Here is an 8,128-nt window from a genome sequence, read left to right on the forward strand (position 1 = left end):
AAATTCCTATTGACATATCAGTCTGCACATAGCATTTCCTGACTGACAGCAACTTGCATTTACAAAATGTAGGAACAAACTGCATCTGAGGCTGCTGTAACCTACTTGACCCCTGTCAAAGGGAGTACCATCAGGAAAGGCAGTTTCTGTGCATTTGACCATGCTAAAACCCGTTATTATCCAGTAATGGTAGGTTACATATCCTCTAAAAATAAGAAACTGCCTCAGTATTTATTGATTTATTACAGGCTGAGTCTCCTGTATCCAAAATGCTTGGGATAAGAAGTGTTTTGGATTTTGGAGTTTGTCGAACTCTGGAATATTTGCAGATGCATAATAACCTATCTTGGAGATGGGACCCAAGTCTAAACATGACATCCATTTATGCTTTGCATACACCTTAAACACACAGCTTCAATGTAATTTTATACACAACATTTTAAATAATTTTGTGCATGAAACAAAGTTTATGTACACTGAACCATCAGAAAGTAAAGAGCTCACTATCCCTTGTCTGTACTGGACAGGATAGTCTGGGGGCAGCCCAGAGTATCTTGGCCCCAGAGCTACCCCAATCTCCCCCTGTTACCTGGCCCGCTGTTCTGATGCTGGGGCTGCTGTCTGTATGGGCATCCTGCTGGGACAGCTGGCACAGCCACCACAGCTTATTCACTTCTGAGGTCAGAACAAGGCACCCAATGACAATCACATGGCTTTGACCTCGATTTGACCTCAGAGCAAGTGACACCCATGAAAACATATGTCCTGGCATTGGAACAAAGGGCTCTGGGCCTTCCTGGAAGATCCAGAGTGAGAGATCTTTCAATTAACTCAAGATGGTTCACATGGTTCTCTTCCTTCCTACTTCATCCTCACAGAGGCAGGTAGGCTGAGAGACTGCAAGTGACCTAAGGCCTTTCAGTGAGTTTCCTGGGTTGAGTGGGGTCTTCAGACTTGACCACACAAATCCCAACCTAACATTGTAGTCATTAGTCCACACTGATTCAGAGCCTTATACATGCTCAAGCAATCTAACTCAATTCTTTATAAATTCAGATGAAAACTTCTCTTCGAAATATTACATCACGGGAATGTGGCATGGGTAATGCAGTACTCTTTTCTGTCCCACAGCATGGTATAATGTATCCCATGACTGGCTATTACCATGTGTGCTTTGCTTGTAATAATCAATATGGGGGCAATGCACAAAGATTACAGAATTTGGATGCTTCCTCATGGAACATATGACACACAAAAATGTAACTTCGCTCTTAATTCATCCAGTTTGAATTGTAAAATATTAACATTCATTGGAATAGAGTCATATTGGCAAATCTTCTCTACTTGACCTATACAGTGACTAATTGTGAGTTTCAGTGGCATCACTAAGTCTGATTGGTAGCAGTTAGGCAGTGTTTTTTCTCGAGTTCTCCAGCTGTAGACTTTTAAAACTGGAAATGCTATGCAGTGAACCTTCTCTATGTAATGCATGTCCTCTGAATAGAGATGTGCTGCCTCTCTTTAAAGCCAAGCCGAAGGCATCAAGGAATTAAGGAACTGACCATGAAAGAAAAGGAAGGGCCGAGGCATGCTATCTCAGAATTATGTGATCCAAGAAAAAATTGCCCATCTGTTTCACATTCCATCCCTTTTACAATTCTGGGAAGACTGGGATGGGTCCTCCTTGTTATTCTTCTGTTGGCATTTAAAAACTTTTCTATTCAACTAGGCTTTTGGGAATAGGCTGCAAGACTTTTTCATTGTGTGCTGTTCTATGTGTTTCCACCTTTAGCCCTTTAATGGATTTATTTTCAATGAGTTTAATTCTACAGACAGTTTAATCTCATGATTACAAGAACTTTTTTGTGTGCTTTACTTTTGTTTGTGTATGTGTTTTTAACTGTATCTGATTTACTTTTTGTAAGGTGTCCTGAGTCCCAGTTATGGAGAGAAGGTAGGAACAATCCATTCTGTTCTTCTAGCAGGGATGAGAAATTTCCTGGTGGTCATGGGGCTTCTTCAACCCACGGTTACCAACATTCACTGTCTCACTGTAGAACCTATAGCGAGGGCCATCTACAAACCATGTATTTCATATAAAGTCAACCCATCACATTTATGGGGTTAGTGGCCCAGAACCACAATGAAAATGGGTCACAAATATGGGACACAAATAAGCACAAATATTTATGGGAGAAAGAAGCAGGGAGGGCAAGCAAGCCCCCCGGGGACCACAGTGGTGGTGGCATGTGGCTTGCTCGCCTTCCCTGCTTCTTGCTCCCACTGTCATAAGGCACTGGGTACAGCAGATTAAAGGAGCCCACTTTTTCTTTCTCTCTTTTGCTTTCATCCTTTCTTCCACCCTCTCTCCTGATAAACTCATGAATAATTGAATCCATGGATGTTAAATCAGTGAATATGGAGAGCAGACTATATAGATATAATTTCCATGCAGAGATTACTCAAACACTACCCTGCGTAGGGAAACACGTACACATGGCTTCTTTTGCAGCACATACTGTATATGCTGTAGAAGTCCATTATAAGGCTCTGAGTGAATGAAGCCAAGCTATGAGACAACTCACATACTACAGGAAGTGGCAAATCTATGTATACCTATCCCCAAGCAATAATAAGTCTCCCCAAGCAAGATGAGATTTACTGGTACACAAAGGATTCAGGTGAAGGAGCATTTAGATCCTGGCTCATCCTTTTTAGCCTTTGACGGGATTGCAAAGAATTCCAGGCTGTCTTGACAGTACATGCTTGCTTCTTGTGACACTGGCCAGGTCTGTTGGAAATCACCATAATCCATATCAAATGAAAGTGTCTAGAAAACGCACAACATTCCATGTTGAGCAACCTGTTGCTGTGAGAAAGTCTCTACTCTTATTGATCTTCTCGTGAAAGGGGCTTAATGATCATTTGCTAAATTTGAGAGAATACTGTATCAAACATATCACTTTATGGTGGCATAGGCAAAGTGTGGTTCATGAGCCAAAACAGGGCCATTTTTGTTGTTCCCAGGTAGGGTTGCCATAAGTCAGGACCTCTAAACCGGGACAAATGTAGGACACATTTTTAAAATGGAGGACACGCGGAAAAATGATGATTTTTTTAAAAAAAATTGTAAATATAAATGCATGTTTCTTAGGCATGATCACAATGGAGGACATTTGGGCATTATTCCTAGAAAGATGGCAGAAATGTACTTCCCTTTCTGGCCAAACACCCTTCTCCATTCCATCATCATCACTATCTTTTTTAAAACAAGGCAGACCTGTTAGCATTCAAAGCACCAATAATAATAATAATAATAATAATAATAATATTTATTTATACCCCGCTCTTCAGCCAAGAATATCAAAGCACATGAGGAAAATACAAATTGTGCAAATAGCCACCCACCTCCTCCTCCTCCTCTTCCTCTTCATACTTGGCGCCAAATCGCCCTGGCCGAAAGCCAGAGGCTCAGTGCTCCTCCTCCTCCTCCTCTTCAGAAGCTTCCTCCTTCTCTGAAGCTTCCTGAGGCTGGCCAATAGGAGAATGGGGCTAGAAACAGCCCCGCCCCTGCTGTCTTTTTATTGGCCAGCCAGCCTGATGGAGAGGAGATGCTGCCAATTAGGATTGTGGGCGCATGTGCACACGCGCAAACCACAGCCATCCGTGGGCCGCACAGCTGCCTTGGGCGGTGCAGCCGCCGCCACGGCTCACCCAGTAGGTGGAGTGTGGAGGAGGAGGTGGGTGGTTGGCTGGTTGGTTGGCCAGCCGGCAGGCCGGCCGGCCACATTATTGGCCGCCGGCTGGGGCAATGGCCGCATCGGCCATAAAGAAGGCGCGTGCAGGGGCAGAGGTTGCCGTGGGCAGGGCAGTCCTGCTTTTGGCAGGAAACCGGACCAGGACCAGGCCAGCACCGCCAAAAGCGGGATTGTCCCGCCTGCAGCCGGGTTATGGCATCCCTATTCCCAGGGCCTCCCAATTTTATTTATTTATTCATTCATCTGTATGCTGCCTTTCTCCCAGAAGGGACCGAAAGTAGCTCACAGATAATTTACACAGAAAAGCAAATGTAGGTGGCATAATCCCAAGGGTATATATATTCTGGCCCCAATGTGATATGGGGAATACTTTTGCCATGTTTTTGCCCACTATTTTAGACACAAGAATTTCCCTTTCTCAAATAGGGAATAAACAGGAAGTGAGTTCCGGCCACTTTCTATTACTAAAAAAATGGCCCTTGTTGGGCTTAGAATGGTCCAGTGGGTCCCAAAAACATCACAGAAATGCCTCCCCCATGTGAGAGCAAATGAGGCCCCTGGACTCCCATAGTTGCCTACCCCAACTTTTTGGGAATATAAGATGGTGCTGTCACTTCTGATTCACTGCTGTTGCCCTCCTGAGTAGCTGTCTCAAGAAGGCAGAATTTTCATGTTTTATTCTGAGCACCAGATTACTTTCCCACTGGAACACTCACTGGTTGTGCTTGTTTGTTTTTAAACACAAGAGATCCACACTAATTTGCACCTTGACACAGTTGAGCATCACATTTCCTCCCAGTTACAAGCTATAACACAAAAAACGTAGAGATGTCAAAGGAGAATGTGTGACTAAATCTGCAAAGCATTGTATCTGCACAACAAAAACCCACAGTAAAGGAAAACAACAGAAGTCTTTAGTCATATATCCCCCCTTCCTTTTTCAGTAGTAAGTCTGAATGATTATCAACTGGAAGAAGACCCGCACTGAACAAAATCTTGAAGCATTAGACTGTTTATTATTGGAATTAGACCTCTTTCCACAAAAACACTGACAGTTGGGAATCTTTTATTCTCACATCAGCAAGAAAATAAAGACCAAAGGGCACATTACTTTCAAGACATAGCAACTACCCCATATTTTGCTGTAGAGTAAATGTATAGTAAATAATCTGGATTGGGAACCTAGGGTGGGTAAGGGATAAACGGTAAGGGAATTTAATACCTCCTCCCTGCTGTCACTGTTTTGAAGTCTAAATTTCAAGGGCAGTGAGCTCTGGATTGGTATCACAGTGAATGACAGGAAGTTTAATTCCTCATGTTTAGAACTAGAATCTTGGTCAGGTTCCTCTAGACCAGGGGTAGGCAACCTTTTTGAGCCGGGGGGCCGGGTTGGTGTCCCTCAGACAACTGGGGGGCCGAAGCCGGGGGGTGGAGCTTCCACCCCCCGGGGGCAGGGCTGCGTGCCGGGGGCGGAGCTTCCACCCCCAGGGGCCAGGCTACCTCCTCTTTGCCGGCCCCTGACGGGGCCCCAGGCCCTGTCAGAGGCCAGGAAAGAGCCGGCAGGGATCACCAGCGCTGGAGGCCTCCCCGTCTTTGCTGGCCCCAGACGCCAGGGGCCCGCTGCCACCGTCGGAGCCCTCCTGGAGGGCCCCAGCGATGGCAACGAGCCTCCCAGGGGCCCTCTGCCACCGTTAGAGCCCTCCTGGAGGCACCAGCGAAGGCAACGGGCCTCCCAGGGGCCCACTGCCGCCGTCGGAGCCCTCCTGGAGGGCCCCAGCGACGGTAACGAGCCTCCCAGGGGCCCGCTGCCGCTGTCGGAGCCCTCCTGGAGGGCCCCAGCGACGGCAACTGGCCTCCCAGGGGCCCGCTGCCGCCGTCGGAGCCCTCTGGAGGGCCCCAGCGACAGCAACGAGCCTCCCAGAGGCCTGGTGCGGCTGCTGGAGCCCCGTTTCAGGGCTCCAGAGGCCGCAGCAGGCCTCTTAATGGGCGCCGCCATTTTGCCCTTCAAAATGGTGGCGAAATTTCGTGCGACCTTTTTGGTCGCGCGAGACTTCGCTGCCATTTTGAAGGACAAAATGGCAGCTGAAGCCGCCAAAATTGGTGCGATTTCGGTGGCAGGAGGGACCGGGGGCTGGCGGAAAGGCACCCGCGGGCCGGATCCGGCCCATGGGCCGGAGGTTGCCGACCCCTGCTCTCAACTCTAGAGTAAAAAAAGAAAAGGAAAAAAAACAGAACTACTAGCTATAACTTTAGAGTAATGTCAATTCTGGCCCTAAGCAGTGATTAAGTATTTCCAGGGAACACACCTGACATTTAGCTTGACTTATTTTAGGACTGCTGAAATTAATTTATTTCCACACCATCACAATTCATGTTCCAGTTTATCATTTAACGGTAAATAAAATTAATTTCATGCTTGCTTTCTCTTCCTTTTATGTGGGCCAGAGGAGTGCAAGGTGAATTTTCACCTCAGTTAGTTAATTTACATCTGATTATTCATAAGTCTGAGACATCTGTCTTTGCATATAATGGAGACTTGGAAGGAGAAAAAAAAATCAGCTATGCTGGAAAAGGTTATGAAAAACCCTTGTTAATGTATGCATGAAAAGGAAAGAAATATAGAGGAGTAACAGGAACACACAACAAATTGTATATCCTGATCTGCCGGATATACACCCCAATCTTGTAGCCCCAAGCATTTAACATGGAAGCAATGTTATTACAGTTGGTGCAACAAAGGAGTTTGTGCAATGCTATCTACCATAGAAGTAACACCTATTCTAAATATTCATTTGCAGGTGCATTAAACCCACAATTTGGGCTTTGAAGCTGACAGACACCTTCAAGGAACAGAGTTAAATCTTCTGGATTCAATACCCTTATAAAAGTTTATTGTCCATGCATTCCAATGACACATCGAGGGGTACTTTGTGCATCGGCCCAACCACAATGTCCCCCTACTTCAAACCTTTGCAAAGGGGGGTTGAAGGAGGAAGAGCTAGCACTGTGTACTGGTTTGAGTGTTGGACTAAGACTCCAGAAGACCAGGGTTCAAATCCTCACTGGGTGAACCTGGGCAAGTCACATTCTCTAAGTCTCCGAGAAAGGCAATAGCAAACCCTCTCTTAACAAATTTTGCCAAGGAAACCCTAGGAGAGGTTTGCTTTAGGATCCCCATTGTTGGAAATGGTTTGAAGGCACACAACAACAGACAAAAATGAGAGTAGAAGAAACGTACACACTCCACTGAATGCATGTGGGCTCTCTGTATCATTTAATGGTTTGCACAATTGGGATTCCTAATTGTGCAGGCAGGAGCCAGCATGGTATAGTGGTTTTAGTCTTGGACTACAAATTTGGAGACCAGGTTTTGATTCCTAGTGTAGCCATGAAGATACACATATCTTATTCTCTGGCAGGTGTATGTAGGTATATATACATAGCTCAACTTTCTTATATAACAAAATTGTCAGCCTCTTCCTCCTGCCCCTTTTTAGTTGTACATTTTTGTCACCAGTAGCAAAAAAATGCTTACTAATAATAATAGGAAAATAATCATAGGTAACTGAAGTGCTGGGGTGTTTCCACATAAGACTTTCCTTTTTTGCCTTTGCTCTAACCTCAGAAACAGAATTTTATGAGGGATCTTCTATTTGTAAACCTCTCATTTCTCCCCTCACTTCTATTAAGAGCTCTTTGTCGGAAAATACTCTTGGACATTTACCACATCAAATATTTTGACACAGGTTGATTTGCTTCATTTTTACTTTTGGTGTAGAATGAGTTTTGCATTGTTTCCAACTATTGTGTACCAAAAAATGGGAAAACACACCAGCAGGAGGGTAATTTTCATTTTGATTCATGAAGCTCCAATGTTTGATCTTTTGCTGCAGAGGTAAATAACAAAACTGCAGGGTTCGCATTATGCCCCTGACCTCACATGACAGTCTTCCACCACCAGAGGAAGAAACCTATTTCACTTTGTTTTTCTCTTCATCTATTGTTATTTCATTCGTTTAACCTTTTATAATGTAAGGAAACAAAAAGTAGTGCTCTTCTCAGTTGCTTCCAAATCTAATGTAATTGCACAGTGGAAAATTTTGAACACAAAGGGTCCAAAATTGAGAACAGATGTTGTTGTATTAGTCCCCAGACTGCCTGCCAAACAGCAACCTGTGGTGCTGTTTGAGAAGAAAAGAAACCACCGGGAAATTTCAAACCTACATTATGGTAACTTGAAGATAAAAGATGGCTCCCCCTGCTTAACAGAGAAGCTGAAAATAGAAAAGTAAACTGAAAGAAACAAGACACATTCAAGGCCAAGTCAGCAGTCTCTTGAATTTGGACAAATATACAAAAGGCGTTCTACT

The 8,128-nt window shown here is 44.7% G+C and overlaps 1 protein-coding gene across 4 annotated transcripts in view; it reads right to left on the reverse strand.

Moving 5' to 3' along the window:
- Window positions 1–8,128, reverse strand: part of PPM1L (protein phosphatase, Mg2+/Mn2+ dependent 1L) — a 300,090-nt gene that overhangs the window by 26,123 nt on the left and 265,839 nt on the right. The window lies entirely within an intron of this gene.

This window comes from Sceloporus undulatus, chromosome 3 (assembly GCF_019175285.1).
Source record: "Sceloporus undulatus isolate JIND9_A2432 ecotype Alabama chromosome 3, SceUnd_v1.1, whole genome shotgun sequence".
Lineage (NCBI taxonomy): Eukaryota > Metazoa > Chordata > Lepidosauria > Squamata > Phrynosomatidae > Sceloporus > Sceloporus undulatus.